The 27077-nt window shown below is 46.6% G+C and overlaps 2 long non-coding RNA genes across 3 annotated transcripts; both read left to right on the top strand.

Moving 5' to 3' along the window:
* Window positions 1-2584: 2584 nt before the first annotated feature.
* Window positions 2585-4594, top strand: LOC147363991 (uncharacterized). 2 transcript variants are annotated; one of them, XR_015133611.1, is made up of 2 exons: window positions 2585-2969; window positions 3874-4594. It is a non-coding gene; the product is annotated as an uncharacterized LOC147363991 (long non-coding RNA). The 2 variants fall into 2 exon arrangements; XR_015133610.1 differs by lacking the exon at window positions 2585-2969 and adding an exon at window positions 3353-3493 and having other exon boundaries at window positions 3874-3919.
* Window positions 4595-5673: 1079 nt separating this feature from the next.
* On the top strand, window positions 5674-19736 carry LOC147363990 (uncharacterized). The gene is made up of 2 exons (XR_015133613.1): window positions 5674-5745; window positions 17142-19736. It is a non-coding gene; the product is annotated as an uncharacterized LOC147363990 (long non-coding RNA).
* Window positions 19737-27077: the final 7341 nt, after the last annotated feature.

Raw genomic sequence — 27077 nt, 5'->3', positions numbered from 1 at the left:
AGACTGAGAGCTGACTCACTGGAAAAGAACCTGATGCTGGGCAAGATTGAGGGCAGGAGAAGGGGCTGACAGAGGATGAGGTGATTGGATGGCATCATTGACTCAATGGACATGAGTTTGAGCAAACTCTGGGAGATAGTGAAGGACAGGGAAGCCTGGGGTGCTGCAGTCAATGGGGTTGCATAGAGTCAGACACAACTGAGTGACTGAACAAGAACAGCAAGAATGTTAAAACTGCCCCCAAATATGTACTTCTAAGACCTGGGGTGAGACTCTCACTCCTCTGAGACTGTTTCCTCTACCAAACCAGGAGTGGGATTCAAAAATCTCAAACCACTCCTTCAGCTTCAAAACATTGATGACATCAGATGATGACTATGGCAATGCAGTGTGAGGCCCACACCACGTCACTTAGGGTGGAAGGCCTGAACAGTGTAGGCAGTGTAAAGTGGGACGCCAGGCAGGTTCTAGGTACAGGCAAAGAGGGTGGATTAGGGTTTAACTTCCATATAACAAGTCACCACACATGGAGCCACTTCAAAACGACATGTATTCATTGCCTCACAGTCTCTGTGGGTCAGGAGTCCTGGCACAGCCTAGTTCAGTCTCACGAGGTTGCAATCAAGGTGTCAGCCAAGCTCATTCTCAGCTGAATGCTTGAATGGGGAAAGGTCAGTTTCTGAACTCATCCGGGTTGTGGGAGGACTTTATTTCCTTGTGACTGTATACCTAGGACCCAGCTTTTGACTGACTGTTGGACAGAAGCCACCCTCAGGTCCTAGAGGTTGCTCATAAGTTCCTTGCATTTGAGCTTCCTCAGTATGGCTGCTCACCTCATCAAGGGCTGCAGAACCTACTTGCTTGTCTAGCAAGATGGAGATACATTGTTATATCAACATAATCTACAGGTGGCTTCCCATTACCTTCACCATACTCTGTTGCTTAGAAGCAAGTCTCAGGTTCCACCTCAAGGGGAGAGAATCACACATATTCCCAACATGGGCACCAGGAGGCAGGAATTATTGGAGGTCACACTAGGGTCTGTCATCCATAAGGGGCCACATTACCTGCTGAGAATTTGAAAGGAATTATAAAACCAGTTAATGTTGGTCTGCTTTTTAGCTAAGACCATGAACTGGCAATTCTAGATATCATCAATGACAAAATACTCTTTCCTGAAAAAATCTTTTGTTGTTTGAAGTTCTAAACAGTTGCTGGGATTACTGTCAAGTTTTCATGATGCATTCATTTAAGAAATTTCTTATCCTTTAATGCAGTGTATTCTACATGGAAGTAAACTCCCAGTTATACTGACAGCTGGTCTCCAAAACATGGACTGAGCTACAGGCCTTCATTTTAAGATGAAGACTGTAATGGTGCACAATCATTTGAGATGAGATCATTTTGGGTGCACTGTGTGTCTGTGTCTCCAATCCTATGGTAGTACACAATACTGTTTTTAAGCAGCAGATCTGAAATAAACAAAGATAACACCCATGACAGTAAGATCAGAGAAACTGAACTGGAGTTACTTCAGTTCTGTTATTCTATATGACCGCCTAGAGTTTTTGTGTTTAAAATTTTAAAAAGTGAAACAGTGCAAACTGAGAGTTGTTTTTATTTGATAGATGCACATTTCAGTTAACACACGAAATATTTTACTAAATTTTAGTATCAATTTTAAAACAGAAAACCTTTTATTTTAAAACTTAAAAATAAAGCAAGAGAAAACCCAGTACATCAGTAATGTGATTTAGTAGTTGACTAAACTACTAAATTGTGCTGTTTAGGAATAAAAATTAACAGCTAGCACTAATTGGGGCTCACAATGTGCTAGACACTGTTACACACACACACACATTTATATTAGCTTATGAATACAGGCAAGTCCAGCTAGTATCCTTATTTTAAAGATAATGTAGTCCGGGAGCACAGAACATTGTGGTCTGCTCAAGATTAGCCAACTAGAGTGGCAGAGCTGGAATCTCAGTCCGGGTCGGGTGGTTCCAACATCTGAATTCTTAGATTCTAGTAAAGGAAAACAAAAGACAATATCCCAAATAATCTTGCAGGCCGAGGAAGCCCTTCAAAAAGGACAGGAAGGCTTCTTCTCATCCATGACGGCTTCTTTCCACTCCTGACTTGTCCCTGCCGGATCCTGGGCTGAGGGAGGGCCGGCTTCCCAAGGACCTGCCAGACAGAATTCTCTTTCCGGGTCCCCTCTCCACCCTCTGAGCACCCTCGCCGCGCCCCGGCCCTCCTCTGCCAAGCCCAGGTTTCTGCTGGCCCTTCCCAGCTTCCGGCCCTTCGCTCCAGGCCAGGTCGCTGGGTCCAGGCGGTGCCAGGAGCTCTCAAGTCCTCTATTTACTGTTTGGTTTCCATGGTGACACGTAGGCGCCGTCAGCGCCTTCCGTCATCAGCCCCGCAGCGCGGTCCTCCACCCGGCGCCGTGACGTCTGCCCGCCGCTTCCGCTCTGCCCATATTTGGCTCAGCCGCTGCGCTGCCCGCCGGGAGGAGGGAGCGGGAGGAGGCTGGGAACCGGGCTCCGGCCTCCTCCTCTCCCTCCCCCTCCCCGCGCTCTCCGTCTCTGGCCACGCCCCCGTACGGGTGCTGTGGTCCCCTGGGTTCCAACCCCGCGACCCTCGGCGGAGGCAAGGGGTGGGGGCCACAGGGACCGCAAGGGAAGGCGTGGATGATTGACTGACGAGCCCCGGGGTCCCAGACGTATCTTGTCTCGTTGAGACTGCAGCCCAGAGTTGGGCTGTCTCGTTTGTTTTGGGTTGGGTGAACTGGGATCATGATTTTCTCCCTCTGTGTCCGGAAATCTTGGAAACAGCCATCCTTAGCCTCTGTTTTATATTTTATAGGCTTGAACTTAAAATCCTTATCCCCGGAGCAGTGGAAAGCTTTGAAGACCGAGGTTCTGGGAATCAGTGTTGCCCCTGGGGGAATAAATGACCTTGGGAAGGTTACTTTCTTTTACTTAGCCTGGTAAAATGAGCTTTGCGGGGTGGGGTGCAGCGGCGTCAGGCTTGGGAGGGGAGATGGCCTGCATTACCTTTTAGTTTTACAGTAGTTACGAGCGGGGAGTGGGGGTGGGGGAGAGGTGTTTGGGGAATGGGGAGTGGGGGGAGGCCGGGGGGCAGTGCATGACATAATTGGAATACCGGTGAAGTTCTTTGAGGACCCCCTGCAATTCTGACCCCCGTAGCAACTGGGTTTGTGCGTTTCTTTGCGCCTTGGTCGTATGGGCGCTTAATTAACTGTTGCTCACCGCTTATTGAATGAATGCCAGGCAAATTACTTTCGGATTTCACCTTCATAAATCCAGACCCCCGCAATTCCTCTTACAGGCGGAAGGAGGGATATTGCGGCGATGATTAATATCGCACAGCAGGCTTGCTGATGTAAAGCGACTTGCAGATGTAAAGGGCAATAAACATTCCTGGGAGGAATCCAGCGAGATTCCAGAAATCACGGAGGGAGCCGTGGGTGTGTGCCGCCGGGCCAGGAGGGCGGGGGTGGGGCGGGCAGTGCCGCAGTGGCCACTACCCGGGAGCCGACTGCGGGCGTGGGGGCAACTCTTCAAGATACTTGGTCCTGGCTACCGCCGTCCCCCGCCACCCCCCAACCCCCGCCCATTCCTCAGTTCCTCTAACCAAAGGAGTGTGTTTCCGAATTTCAGAGCTAGAACGCACATCAGATACTGTTGCTCTAATTCAGCCTTTCAGTTTTACATAAGGGGGACTAAGGTTTAGAAAAGCTGATTCACTCCTCCAAGTTTGCACAGGTAGTTTGAGACAGATAAAAGCCAAGATTTCTGGCTTCACCTCCCACCTCCCCTCTAACCCCTTCTGCTCTTGTGACTTTAGGACCCTGTTGCCTGGCTCAGATGGTGGAACGTACAGTAAAGCTGAATACCGACATCAGAGCTCCTTAAAGGGTGCCAGTGGCATGCCTCTTGTCCCACACAACCCACAGCATGACATCAGGGCCTGGGGTGATGGCCAGGAGGTGTGTTATCCCCAAAGCACAAAGCATTCCTCCTCCTAGTGACTGGAATGGCTACACTTGTCCAGAGACCATAAATTGGTTGCCTTGAAACTAGGCTTAGACTAGCAGTTGGTCATTTTTCATAGTTACCCAAGCCTCGCATTAAGTTTTCTCAGTCAAGACAACAGAAGGCATGGAAACCCCTATTCTGCCTATTGGAAGATCTTTTCATGGTGTTGGAGAAGACTCTTGAGAGTCCCTTGGACTGCAAGGAGATCCAGCCAGTCCATTCTAAAGGAAATCAGTACTGGGTGTTCATTGGAAGGACTGATGTTGAAGCTGAAACTCCAATACTTTGGCCACCTGATGCAGAGAGCTGACTCATGTGAAAAGACCCTGATGCTGGGAGGGATTGGGAGCAGGAGGAGAAGGGGACGACAGAGGATGAGACGGCTGGATGGCATCACCGACTCAATGGACATGAGTTTGAGTGAACTCGGGGAGTTGGTGATGGACAGGGAGGCCTGCGTGCTGTGATTCATGGGGTCGAAAAGAGTCGGACACAACTGAGCGACTAAACTGAGCTGAACTTTCATGGTACATAGAGGTTAGATCCTCTTTAATGTCTCTCTTTCAGTTTCACCCGGCTTCCTCTGACATTCTGTATTCTACTTCTTCCCTGATTCTAGGCAGCCCAGTCTGAGACGACTGGTGCACACCGCTGGCCTCAGGCCATGCCAACTCTTCGGAGGAAGAGTCTGGGATCTTTCCCGTTTCTCTCTGGTTTGTACTTGGAGCTCTAGCGACAGAAGTAGCAGCTCTGCCTCCTGGTGGACATTTGAGGCAGAGCACCCTTCTCCAATTCTGAAAGTGAAGTGAAAGTGAAGTCGCTCAGTCCTGTCAGACTGAGACCCAATGGACTGTAGCCTACGACTCCTCCGTCCATGGGATTTTCCAGGCAAGAATGTTGGAGTGGATTGCCATTTCCTTCTGCAGGGGATCTTCCCGATCCAGGAATCGAACCCGGGTCTCCCTCATTGCAGGCTGACACTTTACCGTCTGAGCCACCAGGGAAGCCCATGGTTAGGGGAAGAGATTTTTTTTTCTTTGTTCGCTCTGATGTTTCCGAAATAGCAAAACTTGACAGAAAAAAAGAAAAAAAAAACAAGTTTTTTTTTTTGTCTCTTTATTTTAGAAGATCAGATTGATTTGGATGTAGAAAATACTCTTGTTTCTCTGGCCTGGACTGCTTTTTTTCCTTCTGCCAAGTCTTGGTATTTCCATCAGAGTGAACAATGTTTCCTTGCCCCTTCTCTCTATTTCAAACTCCGCCTCCTTCATAACAACTTTTCTGACTCTTCTCCTATATATTTCATGAATTACAGTTGTGCACAGACCCAGCACACAGAGTGCACACTTACTTGCTGTCTTTACTGTTTCCTTGAGAGTGGAGGCCAAGTCCTGGGTGTCTTTTATGTTCATAGAATAATGCCCAGCACAGGGCTGGGGATAAAACCTGCTCTCAGGCACTTGCGGATTAATTGATTAATTTCTCAGAAGCAACTCCAAGCCTTTGCTTTGATAAACTTTCCTATCAGTTCTTTGGGGGGTGGGTGGGGAGATCTAGATAATGATCTAATCAAAGATAGCCTTGGACAGGAAGGAGTTTCACAAAGCAGTTTCACAAGAGAACACCACCCCACAGAGAGAGGGATGGGGAAGTGTGAAGTGAACTCTGAAAGATGAGGAAGGTGAGAACACGGGAAGGTCAAAGGATGAAAAATTAGGGGCGGGGGGTGGGGGTGGGGGGCGCTTTGCTTGTGGGATCAGAGAGGCAGCGCAGCTTCTAAAGCCAGCTTGCTGTCCAGACCCCACCACTTGCAGTGTGGCCATAGGCAAGTTTACTCTGGTCTCTGTACCTCCGTTTTCTTATCTGTCAAGAAACTACCCGTCTCCTGGCCTTATTCTGGGGATAAATTGAGCTGATATTTGCAAAGTGCTGGAATAGTACCTGGCACATAGTAAGTGCCATATAACAGTTTGTCAGATTATTTTCCAATGTAGCTGTCTTGTAGATAGAATGGAGGAAGGTTATATGACCTTTTAGTTCCCTTTGCACTGACTTCCTGAGCAGGCCATGAGCTATGTGGTCATACAGGTCTGGGTGGATTCCTGTCCCTGTTCCTAGTTGTTTGACCTTGGGCAGATCATTCTACTTCTTGGAGTCTCAGTTATCTCATCTGTGAAGGGGAAGGGGGGCAGATAGTTGTGGTTACCTCAAAAGACTGTTGTATGCATTACACGACTGTAAAAAGCCTGGCATATCAAGAGTTGTTATTATCTATGAGAGGAGCCATAGATAAAGGAGAACAGAGTCTCCAAAATCTTTGAGGTTTCCAGAAACATTGAACGTAGTGAACAGCAGTGAGATCAGCTCAGTTCCTGGAGCTTAGGGGTGGGAGGCTAGGCCCTGGATCTGGGCCATGACTGGATATCAACATCTGAAGAAACCAGGAATGGTTGGGCTTGTGGATCTGTTCTAGGAACGTTTTCTGCCTGAGGGCCGTACTGAGGGTGTGGACTCAGTCAGGCCAGGTGCCAGCAGTGGGAGGCCCCTTCTTCCCAGAAGGGGGGCCTTTAGTAAGAGAGGGCGTGGGCAGGATGGGCCTTGGAAACCTGTTGTTGAGTGTGTATGTGCATGACTGTGTGTATGACTCTGTGTGTGTGTGTGTGTGTGTGAATGGCCCAGAGACCTCCTGCCCCAGGAGCTGGCCTCCTAGGCCTGGCATGGCCATCCGCATGGCTGAACCTGCCTGCACAGCTCCTCAAAGCTGCCCTTCCCAGCCCTGACCTGGGACATCCCAGAGTGATTGCCGGCAGCTATCTGAGGGGTGGTGGGAAGGAGGGTTGTGATAGTCTTACAGTCAAATTACCCTTCATTCCCTTCGGCTGCATTTATGGAAAAGTACTAAATGGAATATACAAAGCTGTGATGCAGTCCTTCGGGTTCTTTTCGAAGGGGGAAGGAGGATTGCAAAATCCAGCGATGCTAGAGTGTTGCAATCAAAAACATGTTGGGAATCACTTTTACAGTCCCCTGTGACCCAGGAAGAATTGCGGGCCCTGGCAGGCCAGAGTCTACGCAAAGTAAGTTGTCATTCTGGGATCCCAGACAATCTTAGGAGCTGTTTGGGGAGTGCGGATGGATCTGTAAGCCTCATTTCAAACTCAGGTTTCCAGTCATGGCAAGGGAGGGGTGGGCCCCAGTGACTAGTACCTGGAGCAGAACTCAAACGTGGCTTGTGAAGTCACGAAGGTGCTAATATTGGTTGTCTCTGGGGAGGAAGGAATGTGGTTTTCATTTTCTCCTTTTTGCTTGTTTGTACTCTCTGATTTTTGTTTTTGGCAAGCCCACATACTACTTTTGTAATAAAAATGTTTTTTAAATGTTCCCAGCAGAACAGTATGTTTGGTTTTTTTATGGGTAACAATAATAAATGAAAAGACTCAGAACTCAAAACACCTCTTGATTTTTTCCCTTCTCCCCTCCTTTCCAGAAGAAATAGATGCTCCTGATGAAACCTTTGGAAATTCAGATAGTCAAAGTAAAAAATCACCTATAATCACATTGCAGAGGTTTTTGCCAACCATTTAAATTCTCCCTCCCTTTCCTATATTGGAAACTTTAGTTTTATACTTTTAAATGTATACATTGTAGTTTTCATGAAAATAAGACAAGACTAGAATACTGTTTTATAATCTTGTTTTTCTACATCATACATCATGAATACAGACAATTTTTTTCTACCTGATCTCTTTAATAGCTAGTCAGACAGGATTCTAAACATCCAGCAATCAATCCTGTATTGTTGGATCTTTGGGTTGTTTCTAAGTGATTTTCTATTCTAGACAAGGATGCAAGAAGCTCCGTGGCTAAATTTTTGTGCACATCTGAGGTTATTTCGTTCGAGGTGGGCTGAGGGCATGCTCCTTTGTAAGGCTTGTGAAACATAGCTGTGCAGTCAGTACAGTGTCAGAGAGGACGGTGTGCAGCCCCTGTTACAAATGGGAAGGGAGTATTGGCTCAACCAATTTCTAGCTATGCAATCCTGAGGAAATGACTTACCCTCTCTGCGCTTCAATTTCCTCAAATGATAATAGCTTATGGAACGAGACTGTTGTGGGGACTGGATGAAAAAGATGTGTCAAGTGGCACAGCACATCATGAGCCCTCAGTGAATGGTGATTGTTTCTGACTCACGGACGGTCTTTTCTTCAGGGCAAGAAGTTGTCTTTGAAACTGAGGTCTGGTTGCCTGGGAAAGTTGGGAGCAAGAACTGGAGTGGGTTTAAATGGTGAAGGGGGAAGACACTGAGATGTGGGTGTCTCAGGCACAGTGGACAGGAATCCATCTGCCAATGCAGGGGACACAGTTTGATCCCTGGTCCGGGAACATCCCATGTGCCATGGAGCAACTAAGCCCACATGCTACAACGACTGAGTCCACGCTCTAGAGCCTGCATGCCGCAACCACTGACGCTCATGCGCCTACAGCCTCTGCTGTGCAATGAGAAGCCACCACAGTGAGGAGCGCACGCACCGCAATGAAGAGTAGACTCTGCTTGCTGCAACTAGAGAAAGCCTGTGCACAGCAAGAAGACCCAGTACAATTAAAAAAAAAGTGGACAAGTGACCGAGAAGGGGCTGATGAGGGGGTTGTTGTCTAGTCACGAAGTCGTGTCTGACTCTGTGACCCCAGAGACTGCAGCACGCTAGGCTTCCCTGTGCTTCACTATCTCCTGGAGTTTGCTCAGACTCATGTCCATTGAGGCGGTGTAGGCTGAGGAAAAGTTAGCAGGGGAGAGCGTGTCCTTGAGGGAGATGGAGAACCCAGTGGACAGGGGTGAAATGTCCACATGGTACAATCTGGAGCTTGGAAACCGAGCCAGGTGCCAGTCAGTCCCTGTGCCGCCTAGGAGCCACCTCTGTGAGATCCCAGATGGAGCCTGTGTCCTGTGGTCCCCAGTCCCGTGAGGCTGCTTTCTGCCTTTCTGCTCTCATTCTCATACTGCATCACTCCAGGCCAGGGTTCTTTCTGTTCCTTGAGTGTACCATGTTCCTGCCTGTTGGGTGGCCTTGTATGTTCTTTTTCCCCCTGCCAGTAATGTCCAGTCTTCCTGGCGAATTCCCAGGCACCCTTCAGATCTCAAGCTTAAAACTCACTTCCTCAAGGCGGCCTTGCCCAACCATTTGGTTTCAACTGGCCGCCTTCCTCCTGTTTACTTTCTCTGGGCCTCTGTACCTACATAGCAATGTCAGAGTTTGTAGTTATTGTGTGTTTGTGATTTTTTACCCTTGGTGTTCTCACTGGGCTGAAAGCTCCATGAAAGCAGGAACAGGTTCTTTTTTCTTTTTTTTAACTCACTCTGTACCCCTGATGCCCAGCACATAGTCGACACTTAACAAACAGTTACTGAAACAGAAGAAGAATAAGCCAGTTCATTTGTGACCTGTAAAATACCTTGATGTTCCCTTCTGTGGCTTCAAACCCATCTTAACTGATGCTGGCTTGTTGGCTGAAGGAACAGGAAATTTGGGGGCTGTGAGGACTGCTTTAGCCAGTTCCTTTCTTGTCCTCTCCCTTGAGGAAGTAGGCTTCCCCTTCTAAGACTAGAAACTTTTAAGCCAGCGCTTCTCAAGCTTGTTGTTGTTCAATCTCTAAGTCATGTCTGACTCTTTGAGACCCCATAGGCTGACTGTAGCACACCAGGTTTCCCTGTCCTTCACCATCTCCCAGAGTTTGCTCAAACTCATGTCCATTGAGTCAGTGATACCATCCAGCCATCTTGTTCTCTGTTGCCCCCTTCTCCTCCCGCCCACAATCTTTCCCAGCATCAGGGTCTTTTCCAATGTTCTCAAACTTAAATGTGTGTATAAATTACCTGGGGATCTCCTCAACATGCTAATTCTGATTCTGTGGGTCTAGGATCCTCCTTAGGGACAGGTATCTTTAACAAGCTCCAGGGTCAAACCCATGTTGCTGGTCCCAGGACCACTCTGAGCAACAAGTCTTTGAGTTTACAGCTTCCTTCTGTTTTACCTGCCAATCATTCCCACGTCTCCCTGGAGAAGGGAAAGGCTACCCACTCCAGTATTCTGGCCTGGAGAATTCCATGGACTGTATGGTTCATGGGGTTGCAAAGACAGGACTGAGTGACTTTCACTTTTCTATTCCCATGCCTAAGATTGAGTCGCTGCTCCCTCTGCTGGCCACGCAAGGGCATGACAGTCATTGACTAAGTAGATAAACAGCACGTCAGTATGGTGATCCAGTGGCTAAGACTCTGTGCTCTCAATGCAGGGGGCCCAGGTTTGATACCTGGTCGGGGAACTAGATCCCACATGCCGCAACTAAAGATCAGCTAAAGATCCTGCGTGCCACAGCTGAGGCCCCGTGCAGCCAAGTAAATAAATAAAAATAATAAATGTTAAAAAAGACAGCATGCCAGAAATATAAAACTTACACAAAATTCTTGGGGAACAAGATCTGCTAAAAGTAAATGAGCACACAAATGTTAATAGCACTAGAAAAATGTGCTCTTAAGAATATACTCTGTAAAGGATCCCAGCTATGCTGAGGCAAAGAAATTCCTGGAGCCAAAGGATGTTAAGACTGGGAGGAACCCTTCCATTCATCTCTTCATTGATTTTGTTCTTTTGCTGCTGTTGGCTTTTCCCACATTTTTTTTTCTTAATCATGGCTGCATTATGAATTTCATGGGCCTGGGAAATTTGGTCTTTGAAGGTCCCTTTCTCTATAAAAATTAATTTAAAATTTCTTTTTATGACTACATTGTTATAATGATTAATAGTCTGAGGAAGTTTGAATCAATTTTCCTTTTTGGAAAGAAAAGTTAATTTTTTTCTTCTGATTTTTAAACGAAATTAAAATATTCTTGTGGGTTCCTAAAAAATATCATGGGCCCCAGCGCCATCCTCCTGTGTCAGTCCTGTTCTCCACGAGGCGGCAGAGAGCATAGTCTTGATGCTGTTTGAATCTGCCTACCCATCTGCTTTTAGTGGAAGATCTTGGTCCCTGAGAATTTTGTCTGAGTTTTAAAATTCTTGTGTGTTGTCTCTCTCTGTATGCCCAGGAGTGTACTAGATGCCTTGAGGGCCATTGCGCTGTGCCAGCAGGTGACCAGACTGACCATGTTAAATGACTTAGACATATACTGTGCCTGGAGTGTTCACTATGTGCCAAATGCCTTAAACCTATCACCTAAGTTTCAGAGCAGCTAATACCCATGCTGTACCCTGGAGAACACCAGAGCTGAGAAGGCAACCTCATTTGCTCACCTCCCAGGAGAATAGTTAGCAGATCTGGGATTTGAGCCCCAGGCTTGTCTGATCCTCTCTGCAGGCAGTGACAGGACATACGATGAGATCCCTGCCTAGATATATGTTTCCAAATATATGTTACACTATCAGAGCTACCGGGGCAAGACGTCAGGGAGAGCTGGAGGGTCTGAGCGAGGAGAGAGACTGAAGGCTGGCTTTGGAGCAACAGTCATTGCAGAGAGATGAAATGGCAGGGAAATGCCCTTGAGGCCACAGAGATGTGGGGGGTGGGGGTAGGGTCTGCTGGTTCAGGGGACCGTGAGGAGACGTCCCAAGTGGGGAGGAACTCAAGGTTCGGAAGCAGAGGGTGATGAGGCAGAGTATGGCTATAGGGAGTGAGGGACTTGGGTCCAGTCTGATGTTCAGTGAGAGTTTCTTTGTTTCCTTCCTAAAATAGTCCTGAATCATTAATAACTTAGTCAAGTTTTCTCCATCCTCCTGCCTCAGTTCCTCATCTATCAAATGGGAGTGATGAAGTTTGCCCTGTCTTCTCAGAGATGTCAGGAAGCTCAAATGACTGTCAGTCTCACAGGGATGGGGAGCCTGTGCCTGATTCAGGCTGTAACCCGGGGGCCTGGGCGCTCAGCACACGTTTGGTGAAGGCACGGGCGGCACACCCACAAATCCCTTGAAAAGTCGCGACAGAAGACAGCGTGGCTGGAGAAAGAGCCCTGAGCCAGAAGAGGGCGCTCTTCAGTGGAACAAAGTTTGATGTAAGAAACCCCCAGGATCTTTCTGCAGGATTGGGGATTGAGAATCTGCATCCCTAGGCTTTGCATTTGGCTTTAGGATTTAGGAGGTCAAGTCATTCTATTCTAAATTCTTATATCTAAACCTACCTTCACTCTAGTATCCTAACTAGGAAAAGAAGCTAAAATGTAGTTTCTCTACTTCACATTCTCTTAATGCTTTAGGCACTTAGTAGAGATATCATTATTTTTATTTGGAAAGGCAGAGCTTAACAGAGCAACTACCTATTAGATCTCATGATTTTGTGGGTCAGGAATTAAGACAGGAATTGGCTGGGAAATTCTACTGCTCAGTATGGCAAAGACAGATGTCCTCCGTGGTACTCAGCTGGGGGATGGGTTGGCCTGGAGGGTCTGAGATGGCTTTACTCATATGACACAGATGTTATTTAACATTTTATGTGGTTAATATCTGTCTCCTGCACTAGTCCAGAAGCTACCAAAGGACCGGAACTGTGTTTGTTTTTCATCTATCATTTTATCCTTAGTGGCCGGCACAGTGCCTGGCCAACTTAGAGTTAGTAGATAGCATTCGTTAAATGAATCAATGAGGTAATTCTTTTTTTTTTAAATTAATTTTTGGTTGCACTGGGTCTTTGTTGCTGTACGTGGACTTTCTTCTCTAGTTGCCGCAAGCGGGAGCTACTCTGTTGCGGTGCTGGGGCTTCTCATTATGCTGGCTTCTCTTGTGGAGCACAAGCCAGGCTCTGGGTGCCTGGGCTTCAGCAGTTGCGATGCACAGGCTCTAGAGCTTGGGCTCAGTAGTTGTGGCAAACCAGCTCAGTTGCTCCAAGGCATGTGTCATCTTCCCGGATCAGGTATCAAACCAGTGTCCCCTGCATTGGCAAGCAGATTTTATCCACTGTACCACCAAGAAAGTCCATGTAATTCTTCTTCTTCTTCTTTTTTTTTTCCACAGGCTTGTGGGATCTTTGTTCTCTGGCCAGGGATGGAATCCAGGGCCCTGGAAGTGAAATTGCTGAATAGCAGTGAAATCCTAACCACTGGGACTATCAGGAAATTCCCAGTGATGTTATGCTTATAAAAAAGGGTCAGGATCCTCGAGAAAAAGGCACAGGTCGGAGAAGGCAATGGCAACCCACTCCAGTACTCTTGCCTGGAAAATCCCATGGACAGAGGAGCCTGGTGGGCTGCAGTCCATGGGGTCGCTAAGAGTCGGACACGACTGAGCGACTTCACTTTCACTTTTCACTTTCATGTATTGGAGAAGGAAATGGCAACCCACTCCAGTGTTCTTGCCTGGAGAATCCCAGGAACGGGGGAACCTGGTGGGCTGCCGTCTATGGGGTCACACAGAGTCGGACACGACTAAAGCGACTTAGCAGCAGCAGCAGCAGCAGTTAATGATGATGATGATAGTAGCTCAGTAAGTGCCAGGACTGAGCTAAATACTGTTCAACCTGCCTGGTTGGCATTATTTACCCCCATTTTACAGATGAGGAGCTGACATGCCTTCAAAGGCTGAAACAAGAGATAGGTTTTATGTCACAAATGAGAGGACCCAGGGTAAACTCAGGTGCCCTGGAGGTCAAGCAAGTTATTAAAAGGAGTCATTTGAGAGATAAAGACCAGGGGATGAAACACCCAAAGGCTATCCGGTATGTTTTCAAATTAGTTCAAACAATGTTCCAGATCCCTGCTTCTACATTATCCAAATAATAGAGGCAAAGCCATTCCCGGTGATGAGGCGAAGATTCACTTGGGTGTCTATCATCACATTCACTTAAACTGTTCCTCAAAATCCACATGATTGTTTCTTCTTCATCCTGGATTTATTCATTTGTGTTGTTTCTGCACAGTTAGAATGTTCTGCCAACATGTTGTAACACTTCCTTCATTTGATCAAAGAACAGGTTGGCCTGTCATCATGAGCCTAGCATCACAAAGCAACGTGGGTTAGTAACAGTGCCCTTGATTGAAATTGCCTGTGGGGTCAGAGTATTAGTGGATTATCTGAGGCCCAGGCTTATTGTGGGCTCTGTATTGCAGGAAGGCCTCTTGTAGATCTTGCTACTATGACGGGGGAATACCTTAGGTTGCCAGGAAATTCCTGTCAGGGCAGGCTACTGACTTCCCTGCACCCCAGGGATTCTAAGCCCAGCCTCCTGAAGCCAAATCAGCAAAAGAGCTGCCTCAAACTGACAAGCAAAATGAAGCCCAACAAAAGCAGCTGGAACCCAAACAGACTTGGGTGAGGCTGGGAGGGGAGTCAGGTCTGGCGTCATCCAGGCTCTGGGCCAGGCCATTGTCATGGTGACAGCCAGCCGGTTTACCAGCGGGCAGCAGAGCCAGTTCTCTGCAGGGGGAAGCCTGAGTAGGGGGCTCCCCCCGGGGGTGCTATGCTTCTCCAAGTAATAGGAACCTGCAGAAAAGGCATGGTCACTTCCAGAGAGAGGCTTCTTCTAGCAGCAGCCAGGTAGTCTGCCTGGGGTTGTGGGAGGGCGGTGGTGGCAGTGGGCTCAGAGAGGTTGCCCAGCCTCAAAGGGAGGGAGGTGGTCATTGAATCAGCAAAGAGGCCTCTGGAAAGGCTGGAAGGCTTTCCGGGCAGAAAGGATTTACAGCTGTGTTAGCTTTCTGGGCAAAACATGAAGTAGATCACAGAGTTCTTTAAAACAAAACAAAAAAACCCCACAAAGACAAAAACAATACATACACAAGAGTGGTCAGTGGAGAAGAGAAAGGCTTTTGGGAGGCTCAGAGATGGCACATGAAAATGTTTTATGTCCTTCTCTGGGAGCTTTTTATTATTTTCTTTTTCTTCAGTTCTGATGATCACAATTTAAGTCATTATCTGGAGGAATGAACAGCTTTCAGTGAAAACAGAACATAAGAAAACCTCTGTTGTGTCGGGCAGGGCTGAAAAGATGTTCACGTCCATGAGAGTGAATTACTTCAGGGTACAGAAGAGACTCCCTTTCTGGCTAAAGTGTGACGTCAGCTAAAATAAATGCAATGGAGGAAAGAATCTTGGTACCTTCCTCCAGACATCTTGCTGCAAAAGTGTCTGTCATACGAAATACTGTATGATTCCTCTCACGTGAAGTGTTTAGAGCAATCACTTCATAGAGACAGAGAGTAGAAGGGTGGTCGTCAGGGGCTGGCGGTGGGGAGATTGGGAGTTAACGGTTTCATGAGGATGGAGCTGCAGTTTGAGAAGATGAAAAGAGCTCCGGAGATGGGTGGTGATGGCATTTGGCCAAGGAGGTACTGAAGGCCATTGAATTGTACACTTAAAAATGGTCAAAATGGTAAGTTCTATGCTATGCGTGTGTGTGTGTTAGTCGCTTAGTTGTGTCCAATTCTTTGTGACCCCATGGACTATATAGCCCACCAGGATCCTCTGTCCATGGGGATTCTCCAGGCAAGAATACTGGAGTGGGTTGCCATTTCCTTCTTCGATGTTATGCATATTTGTCCATATATATATATACATTTTAAACTGTCAAAGACTGTCTCCTTGATGTACCCGGCAGTGGCATTCGCTTGGAGGCTGACCCCCAGGGCTTGTTGGCTCAGCTCTCTGAGCCTTTGCTGTGTCATCCATTAAGGCGACATATCTATCTTCAGCCAAAAGGGAAGAATGGACATGAAGGCATTTAGCAAACAGAAATCCACCACAAGGGCGTGAAATGTGATTAAGATATTATTTCAAAATTCATTTTTAATGTATCCAAATGCCAATGGACAAGTTGAAAGGAGAAAGGGGGAGCCTTGAGGAAACTAAGGAAAGAATTATATTTGGCAGTTAGAGGAATTGGAAAAAAGCCCAATATTTTAGGAGAGGAGAAGAGAATTTTGGGCTCATTCTCAGAGGCCAGAAGGTATGACCAACTTGGACGGTCACAGCAATTTAAAATACTTCTCCCTTTTGCTCTGCTTAAATTGAGAAACCAGTTAAGCCCACCCTTCAGGAGGAAATGAAATTAAACAGTGTCAAAACATCACCTCTCAAATTTCACGAAGGGAAATGGTGCAGTTACAACACAATGCTGGGTGGGAGTTTGTGGGATCTCGAACCCAAACACGTGGTGGAACTCAAGTCACAGAGAGTCCCAGGAATTGTCAACAACTTACTCAAAGCAAGTTTTTTTTTTTTTTTTCCATTTAAAGAAATACACTTTTCACCACCATTACCACTTATCGAATATATGTCCTATTAGCATAAATTAGCATATTCCAGGCACTAATGTGAACACGGTACATACCTGTTCTTTTCATCCGTTGTAAGAACCCGGCAAAGCAAGTCTTTTTTTTTTATAGATAACAACCTGAAGCTTATGTCTGGAATTTGTTCTCTCTGGTTCTTTATTTCCTCATCTATAAAGTGAGAATACTGTTATAGCTAGAGAAGCGTAGCGGCTTGCCTCAAACCACACAGCCAGGAGGTCGTGATGTCAGGATTTGAGCTCCCGTTCATTTGACCCCAAAGCTCTGCACTGGAATACACTGAAAAGTCACGATTACTGAGAAGCTTCTGAAACAAAATGGGTAACGAACATCTTGAACTAGAACAAGGAATTGGTAAATTGCTTTTTCGTGACATTGTGTGATATCACATCAACATAGGAGGAAGAGCCATGAGCATTGTGGGTTAGCAGGGATGTGGCTCTAATGTTGGATGAAACCACCGAGGACAGAATATGAAACGATGCTTGGCTGTGTGATGTGTGTGTGTGTCATGTGTCTTGCATGTTTCATTTCATGTATATTGTATGGTGCATGGGTTATGGATGTATTGTGTCTTCAGTCATTTGTCTTGTCTGTGTGTGTATGTGATGAGTGTATTATGTGTAAGTGAGGGAGACTTGCATGATAACCAGCTTCTTTAACACTGAAGACAAGACATTCCAACCGCCAGCACGAACTTGGTGCTCAGTCTGAGCCAGGCGCTCTTCTTATTGCTGTGTGTATAATAACTTGTTCATCCTCACAACAGTCCTGTGCAGTAGCTGGTAACATATCCTCATTTTTTGCAGGAGGATCAGAGGCATAGAAAGATCAATCAAGTTGCCCCAGAATGCCTGGAGAGTAAGAAGTGGAGCTGGGATTTGAACTCAGGGAGACTGGCTTCAAATTCTGTGGTTTTCTATTCTTTCCTTAATTGGTACCCCCAGATCACCACACAAGAATGGATAGATTCTCTGGATAGAGAGCCTGTGGACAACGTGAACACACATGTCCAAGATAATCCTCCTAAATCAAATGTTAGCCAAGGTGAACCTACTATTGCTGGCCTTGTTGTGTTATGTGTGATTCCCATCAATTTAATAATTATTAAGAATTGAAATTAAAAGATGCTTGCTCCTTGAAAGAAAAGCTACGACAAACCTAGACAGCATATTAAAAAGCAGAGACATTACTTTGCCAACAGAGGTCCATCTAGTCAAAGTTATGGTTTTTCCAGTAGTCATGTATGGATGTGAGAGTTGGACCATAAAGAAAGCTGAACACTGAAGAATTGGTGCTTTTGAACTGTGGTGTCGGAGAAGACTCTTGAGAGTCCCTTGTACTGCAAGGAGATCCAACAGTCAATTCTAAAGGAAATCAACCCTGAATATTCATTGGAAAGACTGATAACTGAAGCTGAAGTGCCAATACTTTGGCCACCTCATGTGAAGAGCTGACTCATTTAAAAAGACCCTGATGCTGGGAAAGATTGAAGGCAGGAGGAGAAGGGGACGACAGAGAATGAGATGGTTGGGTGTCATCATGGACTCAATGGACATGAGTTTGAGCAAGCTCTGGGAACTGGTGATGGACAGGGAATCCTGGCGTGCTGCAGTCCATGGGGTCACAGAGTCGGACATGACTGAGCAACTGAACTGAACTGAACTGAAGAATTGAAAAGTTGGTTGAAAAAACTCTTATAGACAAAATGGTTTCATTGATTTGTTCCCTAAAAACTGGGGGCCACCTGGAGATGATCAGTATCTATGGATAAGATGTTCTCTAGGGCATGAGAATTGTCTGATTTCTTTGAGATAGGATGGCATTTCCCCTCTTGCCTTTCTCCAACTGTCTTCCTGGGGCCTGTCACTTCCAAGTTGAGGATAGCAGAAAGAGGTCTTTGGTAATGCCCATCAAGGTGGAGAAGGAGTCTGAGCCTGTTACTATAGCAACATAAAGGAGATGATTAAACATCCATCCATCTAGCCATTAATCCATCCAGCAAACTCTCAGTGATGAATGAAATAAAGTAGTTCTTTTTGTGGAGGATCTATTCCAGTGGAGAAAAGAGACTTCAAACAAATGACTAAACAACAACAACAACAAAAAATACAAGTCCAGATGGAGATAAGGCTATGAAAAAAATAAAGCAGGAAAAGAGGAGAGTGACGAGAGTGGAAGTGTAGGCATATTTTAGATAGTGTGGCCGTAGACCATTATCTGAGGCTCTGCAAAGAGAATAATCCAATTGCACAAAGAATCTGATTATCTTATACATCTGCATCCCAAGCCCAGACCCCACTCTCAGTGGGGCTGCTTTCTTCTTGTTCACCTTTTCCCACAGGATCTGATGCCTACCTATTTCCCTAAACCTTTAGCAGTGGAATGGAGGTAGGTCATGAACATTTTAGGAAGGAGAGAAGGACAAGGTGAAGCCAGATCCTGGGGAAGGAACAAAAAGTTTCAAGGACTTGGAGATCCCTGGGATGAAGAATGTAGTGAATGTTCTTTGGTTACCTACTCAATATCCATTCCTCTTCTCCCCGCTTCCAAAAAGCATCCAGATTCTCCTTCTGGGTTTGGGTGGGATGTCAAGAGGGTTTCTGATTGTTTGAAGCCAATCTGGAGACTATCAATCCTTTTGCCTCCATGATTGGTTCAGATGGAAGGGTGAAGTGTGACACTTGAGTCTTCTGATGGATGTGGCAGTGAAACTCTCCTCTCCTGGTATAGACACGGATACAGGTAGCTGTATGTCCATCTTGTGACCTTGATGGAAGCCATCTGAGGACAAGGCTACCACATGGGCAGAGAGCATAAAACCCATAGCACTGGTTTTTCCCTATGTGAATCAGTTTGTTGTGAACTCCAACACTTTGGCCACCTGATGTGAAGAACTGACTCATTTGAAAAGATCCTGATGCTGGGAAAGATTGAAGGCAGGAGGAGAAGGGGACGACAGAAGATGAGATGGCTGGATGGCATCACTGACTCAATGGACATGAGTTTGAGTGAGCTCTAGGAGTTGGTGATGGACAGGGAGGCCTGGCTTGCTGCAGTCCATGGGGTCGCAAAGAGTTGGACACGACTGAGCGACTGAACTGAACCAACTTATTCAACACATTATGTATGCTTGTTGTTTGCTAAGCACTCTTTTACATGCTTAGGGAAATTTTCTGTCCAATTTTTGCTGGCTTTTCTTTGACTAGCATGGGAGGAGTGGTGGGCAGATGATCATCAGAGTCAGATTGCTTGGGTTTAAATCCTGGTTCCACCACTCCCTGGCTGTGTGACATCAGGCAAGTTATTTAACCTCTCTGTGCAACAGTTAACACATGCAAAAGGAGATCATTGACGTGTCTACCTCAAAAAATTGTTGTGAGGATTAAATGGGTTAAGGTGAAGGGTGTAAGATGGTACCTGGTGTGTGATGTGCCACTTGACCATGGTTTCGGTACAGAGGACTTATCCGTCCAGCTACTGGGGGTGCTCAGTTGCCAGTCCTTTATGAGGATTGCCCCTGTTGAAGGTGATCGTGTCACTCAAGCCCATGGTCTCTTTAGGGGATCATTTTGCATCCAAGGACTGACCTATGAGATCTATGAAGACTGGATCCCTTGCTTCTACTCAGGACAACTCTAAAAGGACACCCCAGCTCTAGAGCTCTGGAAGGTTGATGAAGGCCTTTGTTGACTTTCCATCTCAGCTCTGTTTCTCCCTCCTCCAGTCCTGCTTCATTTCCTTCCCTTTCTGCAGATGTGGATCCAAACAGCACATCCTGTGTGTGGTCTCAGAGTTTGCTTCCTGGAAACCAACCTACAACTTGATTAATGTTAACTGGCATCATCATCACCCAAAAGCAGCCTAAGGGAGAGAGAAAACAACAGAAAGAGTGCAAAGGGGAGAGGTTTCCCTTCTAACTGGGAGAGGCTGGCCATATATAGGGTGCAGTGTAGAATGGCTAGAACAAAGACCTTCTTTTTAATTGAAAAGAAGGTTGGTACACAATGTTCTGTTAGTATCAGATGTACAGCAAAGTGATTCATTTATACATATATATCTGTATATATTTCCTTTTTCAGATTGTTTTCCATTATAGGTTATTATGACCTTGTACTTTTTTGAGGAGCTAGAGAAGTAGTTCAATACAGTTCAAGAAGTGGGGGTCCTTCCTAAATCTCCATCTCCATGACTTCTGTGTGCATTGGAGTTGATGACTTGAACCTGAAGTAAAGCTCTGTGTATGAACTCGATTGGCCAGCACTGAGATTTTTATTTCTTAATGGACTGTATCACCCCCTCTCCTCTGATATTAAGGGAGTAGTAAACTCTTGAGAGTCCCTTGATGCTAAAGCTGAAACTCCAATACTTTGGCCACCTCATGCGAAGAGTTGACTCATTGGAAAAGACTCTGATGCTGGGGGGGATTGGGGGCAGGAGGAGAAGGGGCCGACAGAGGATGAGATGGCTGGATGGCATCACCGACTCGATGGACATGAGCTTGAGTGAACTCCGGGAGTTGGTGATAGACAGGGAGGCCTGGCGTGCTACGATTCATGGGGTCGCAAAGAATCAGACACGACTGAGCGACTGAACTGAACAGGATTATACTCTTACCTTGCCATTCAGTTTCCTGCCATGGCTCTTCTGGAAATTTGGCAAGCGCTCTTCATATATAAGGCTTCCCTGGTGGCTCAGATGGCAAAGAATCTGCCTGCAATGTGGGAGGCCTGAGTTTGATCCCTGGGTCAGGAAGATCTCCTGGAGAAGGGAATGGCAACCCACTCCAGTATTCTTGCCTGGAGAACCCCCAAGGACAGAGGAGCCTGGCACACGGGGTCGCAAAGAGTCAGACATGACTGAGTGACTTTCCCTTTCCTCACATATAAAAGCTCAGTTTAGCGCTGTGATGGGGGACCAGCTGAAAAGGGACAGAGGCTTCTGGTTTTAAAGCTGCATGGGGGCAGGATACTGCTTTCTTAAATCTGGAGAGACATCAGGATCCTGGTGTTCATAGTCTGAATCTGGCAAATAGAAGCTGGGATTTAGCCCTAAATCCCGTCCAGAGATTTGCTGGAGGAGGAAGCCTCTGCCTGTCCTCCGGCTTTTTAAGTCAAGTGATGGTGACGCAGGAAAGCAGACTGGCTGTGCTCTTTTTTTAAATGTTAATAGATTCGATTGAAATGCACAATCATCATTCAGAGGGCCCACCATGGGCAAGCACTGCGTTCATGCCAGCGCATGTGAAAGGGAGACAGAGAGAGAGAGAGGGTAGGAAATACAGAGACAAGAATACAGGTTCCCTACCATTTGTAAGGGAGATAAGCCATGTTCCCAAATAACACGTCGCATGGCACAATGGTGGGTGCATTTAGAACCAGACAGACCATGTTCAGATCCTGAAGCCCAATTCTGTTACTGAAGAATGTAGTTTTGTATTAGGAGTGATACAAACAACAATGGGAACCAATGGGTAGGAGGTGGTAATTCTGAAAAAAGGAACTGTCTTGTCTTTGCTGTGTAATTTAAGAATATTCAACTCTGCAACAGAAAACTAGAGACATTATGTATAGTAGTAAGTCGCTTATGAGTTATCTTAGACACAGAGAGAATAAACAGAATGTATATGTGTTGAATATAGATAAAATGATGAAAGAAATGAGAATGTTACTTATCAACAGAGGAATGAAATGGCTGGAGTGGGTTGCCACTTCCTTCTCCAGGGGATCTTTACAACCCAGGGATCGAAACTGCATCTCTTGCATCTCCTGCACTTGCAGGTGGATTCTTGACTACTGGACCACCTGGGAAACCCACCAATGAAAAGACCAACTAAACCTTAAATATTTACAAGGCTTGGCTCATGTCTTCTCTAGGTGGAAGCAGTGTTACTCTCGAGATGGCTGTCCAACTCTGACGCTCATTATGTCCAAGAAACATAGATAAAATCCCTAACTGCTCAGCAGATTAACTGGGGTGCTGCGGTGTAACCGGGGTACCTGCCCCTGCATCTTCCCGACAGAGGCAGTTTGTGCCTTGGTTCCACATGCCATCCTCCAGCTGATCCCCTTGGCTTGGCCTTACCTCTGAACGCTTAGCTGCACCACGAGTGGGGAAGGCTGCTATGGCAGAGAAAGGACGAGGTATGTGAATGTGTGTTATCCAGGATTCAGGTAGGTGATCCTTCTACCTGCTGGCACTTATCCCAAGTGTGTTTCCCTGTCCCTTGCTTCTCACCGGGTTTTATATATTTATTTATTTTGGCTGCGCTGGGTCTTCGTTGCAGCGTACGGGCTCCTCATTGTGACATTCGGGCTTCTTTAGCTGTGCGGACTTAGCTGCCACACAGCATGTGGGATCACAGTTCCCCGACCAGGGATCGAACTTGCATCCCCTGCACTGGAAGGTGGATTCTTAATCCCTAGACCACCAGGGAAGTCCGCTTACTATGTTTTAAACTGATTAAATAAATTATGTGATTCAAGCATCTTAATTTGGTCTGCAAACCTTCCTGCTCTGTGACCTCTGGGGTTGCCTGCCTGGAGGTAAAATTGGTGGCTACCCTCGCCTCAAGGTAACTTCCCAGATGACAGGGGAGCCTCAGGTGAGGCTTTCTGGGAGCAAAGCCCAATCAAGGGATTCTTGTGGGGATGATTTTCAAGGAGGTTCTCACTAGAGAAACGTCTCTGAATAAGTGAAGAAAACAGGATAGGTGAGGGGCAGAGAGGCCAGGCAAAGATGAGGTTCTGCTGAGGCATAACAGGAGCTCCGGAGTGGGGCTGGCACTGCAGGTTTGCCCTCCCTGGAGACAAGAGGGCCAGTCTTTTGTGCCTTGTACCAGGGCATGGGGTGCCAGCCTAGAAATGGGGGCCTGGGTAGGGCACCGGCAGCATCTGCTACAGGTGATCAGCCCAGGTAAGTCACAGGGCGAGGGAGGAGAGAACATAGTCGGTTGGGAAAGTAGGGGGAGAAGGGATTAGAAAGACAAAGTGCAGTGTGACTTGGAGGGTCTGAAAGCCAGAGCAAGAAGTTAAGACCTGATTCCACCAGCAGGGAATCAGGAGCCACGTGAGTGCTCTCGAGCACATGTGTGGAGCAGAGCTTCGGAAGAGTCATGTGGCAGTGGCATGTGTTGGGAGGAAGCTGACGGCAGAGCGAGCAGCTGGGCCTGGCTGGGCAGTTGTATAGGTAACTTGGACCCTCTTTCTTTCTCCTCTGTGGCCTTTGGATAGCTCTATATACTCAGAAGGCTACATCCCAGGGTCTAATCTTGCAATCATCTCCCTGGCCTCAATTTTACAGAGTCTCTTAAGAATCAGCCTTGCCTGGAAGGAAAAGGAACTGGTACCAAAAGCCCCAAGAGGTTGAGCCTTCCTAAGCCAGGTGGGTAAGGAGGGGAGAGCCACATTGCTGAAGGCAATGCCTAGAGAAGGACATCGCATAGAAAGCTCTACCAGGCTGGCTGCAGAGGGCTGCTAATCCTGGACTTGTACAAACCGGGCTGGCTCCAAGTGGGGTGACTTGATCTCTAAGTAATACAGGGCTTTTAAGCTTTTGGCTTTTATCCAAGGCACTGCAGCCACCTAGGTCAGTGGCAGGCCAAAGATTCTTGGCCTCAGACCAAAAGTCACCCTCCATTCAGTGATCCTTCCTCCCTGCAGAGGTTTGGACTATCCATCAAAGCCTTAAGGATAGTGGTTCTTAAACTCCAGCATGAGAAATACTACCTGGAGTGCTTTCTAAAAGCACAGATGTCTGGATCCCACCCGCAGAAATTCGGATTCAGTAGGTCTGGGGCAGGGGTGAGAGATTTGCATTTTAAACAAGTATTCTGGTGACTGGGAACAGGTGGTCCAAGGATCATAACGGGGGATAGGGAAAACCCAGCATTCATTTGCTCAGGAAACACAACAGCCTGTGAAGTAGGTAAAATTATTTTCGTTATTTTCTGTTTATAGATGGATAAACTTAGGTTCAAAGGGTTTTACTAAACCGTTCAAGGACTCAGAACTAGTAAATGACAAAGATCAGGATTCCGATCTATGTGAGCTCTTGAAAAAGAGTAATAGGAGATCGAGCTGACTGCACACATATGCAGGCCTGCACCCTGATACCTCCCCATATAAGCCCACTGTAGCCAGGCCAATGATATCAGTTAGGAACAGGCTGGGGGTTGCTGCAGTAAGTGAGCCAGCAAGTTCATTTCTTGCTCACATTACATGGCCATTCAGACCAGCAGGGGGCTCTGTTCAATTCAGTCCCTTAGGGACACAGGCTGATGAAAGCTCGGGCTTGACATGCGCTTCCACTAATACAGAGGCGAGGAGAGAGGACACTGGCTCTTGAGCCACGCATTTCTGTCTGGAAGTGACATGGGTGTCACGGCTGCTCAAATTTCATTGACCAGGCAAGTCCCACAGCCATGTCTGAGGTCATCAGGGTGTAGAAATGTAAGCAAGTGTGTAGTTCACCAGGCCAGCCTGCTCATCAGACCCTGACATACCTTCTTTCTCATGTCTATGCTCTTGTATCTCTCTGAACTGTCTTGGCTCTACTTCTTGGCCAGGCTAACTGGACTCAAGGGTCTAATTCTACACTCACCTGCCACCAGCTCTGGGCAGCCTTTCCCAGCCTACCCAGGTTGGTTTATGTGCCCCAGTGTCCAGGTCCCCAGAGGGCTAAGAAATGGAATATTTCCTGCTGTATCAGTAAACAAAGATGTCATAGGCGTCAGTGACTGCAGCCCTTTAATGTGAGCCTGTGAGCCCTAAGGGAACTCAGGAAGGAGGTGAATACCTGCGATCTGTTGTTGCTGTTGTTCAGTAGCTACGGCCGTGTCTTACCCTTTGGACTGCAGGGTTTGCAGCACACCAGGCTCCTCTGTCCTGCACTGTCTCTCAGAGTTTGCTCAAATTCTTGTCTGCTGAGTCAGTGATGCTGTCTAACCATCTCATCCTCTGCTGCCCCCTTCTCCTTTTGCTTTCAATCTCTCTCAACGTCACGGTCTTTTGTAAGATGTTGGCGCTTCACATCAGGTGGCCAAATAATTGGAACTTTAGCAACAGACCTTCCAATGAGTATTCAGGATGGAGAAGGGAATGGCAATCCACTCCAGTATTCTTGCCTGGAGAATTCCATGGATAGAGAAGCCTGGCGGGCTACAGTCCGTGGGGTCGCAAAGAGTTGGACACGACTGAGCGACTAATACACACACAACCTTCTTTAAGAACAAACTGTCGCATTCCACATGACTGCTGGAAAAACCATAGCTTTGACTATATTGACCTTTGTTGGTAAAGTGATATCTCTGCTTTTTAATATGCAGGTTTGTCTTAGCTTTTCTTCCAAGGAGCAAGCGTCTTTTAATTTCTTGGCTGCAGACACCAGCTGCAGTGATTTGGGGGCTCAAGAAAATAAAATCTGTCACTGTTTCCACTTTCCCCCATCTATTTGCCATGAAGTGATGTGACCAGATGACATGATCTTAGTTTTTTCAGTGTTGAGTTTCAGGTCATCTTTTTCACTCTTCTCTTTCACTCTCATCAAGAGGCTCTTTAGTTCCTCTTCATTTTCTGCCATTAGAGTGGTATCATCTGTATATTTAAGGTTGTTGGTATTTCTCCCGATAATCTTCATTCCAGCTTGTGATTCATCCTTCCCAGCATTTTGTACGATGTACTCTGCACATAAGTTAAATAAGCAAGGCGACAATATACAGCCTTGTCATACTCCTTTCCCAATTTTGAATCAGTCAGTTGTTCCGTGTGCAGTTCTATTAATAACTGTTGCTTCTTGATCCGCATACATACGGTTTCTCAAGAGGTGAGTAAGGTGGTCTGGTATTCCCATGTCTTTAAGAATTTTCCACACTTTGTTGTGATCCACACAGTCAAAGGGGCTTCCCTCATAGCTCAGTTGGTAAAGAATCTGCCTGCAATGCAGGAGACCCCGGTTCAATTCCTGGGTTGCAAAGATCCCCTGGAGAAGGGAAAGGCTACCCACTCTGGTGTTCTTGGGCTTCCCTCGTGGCTCAGCTGGTAAAGAATCCGCCTGCAATGCGGGAGACCTGGGTTCCATCCCTGGGTTGGGAAGATCGCCTGGAGAAAGCAAAGGCTACCCACCTCCAGTATTCTAGCTGGAGAATTCCATGGATTGTATAGTCCCTGGGGTCGCAAAGAGTCAGACATGACTGAGGGGCTTTCACTACATACAGCCAAAAGTTTTAGCATAGTCAGTGAGCAGAAGTAGATGTTTTTCTGGAACTCCCTTGCTTTCTTTGTGATCCAATGAATATTGACAATTTGATCTCTGGTTCTTCTTCCTTTTCTAAACCCACATTGTACATCTGGAAGTTCTAGGTTCACAAACTGCTGAAGCCTAGCTTGAAGGATTTGAGCATAACCATGTTAGCATGTGAAAGGAGCGCAAATGTATAGTAGTTTGAACATTCTTGGCATTGCCCTTCTTGGGGATTGGAATGAAGCTGACCTTTTCCAGTCCTATGGTCACTGCTGAGTTCTCCAAATTTGATGACATATTGAGTGCACCAGCACTTTGACAGCATCATCTTTTATGATTTTAAACAGTTCAGCTGAGATTCCATCACCTCTGCTAGCTTTGTTCATAGTGATGCTTCCTAAGGTCCGCTTGACTTCACTCTCCAGGATGTCCGGCTCCAGATGAGTGATCACGCCATTGTGGTTATCTGGGTCATGAAGCCCTTTTTGTATAGCTCTTCTGTGTAT

This window comes from Bos grunniens, chromosome 10 (assembly GCF_055505025.1).
Source record: "Bos grunniens cultivar Pamir isolate PY7600 chromosome 10, Bosgru_T2T1.0, whole genome shotgun sequence".
Classification (NCBI taxonomy): domain Eukaryota; kingdom Metazoa; phylum Chordata; class Mammalia; order Artiodactyla; family Bovidae; genus Bos; species Bos grunniens.
This window is presented reverse-complemented; position numbering and strand designations above follow the sequence as displayed.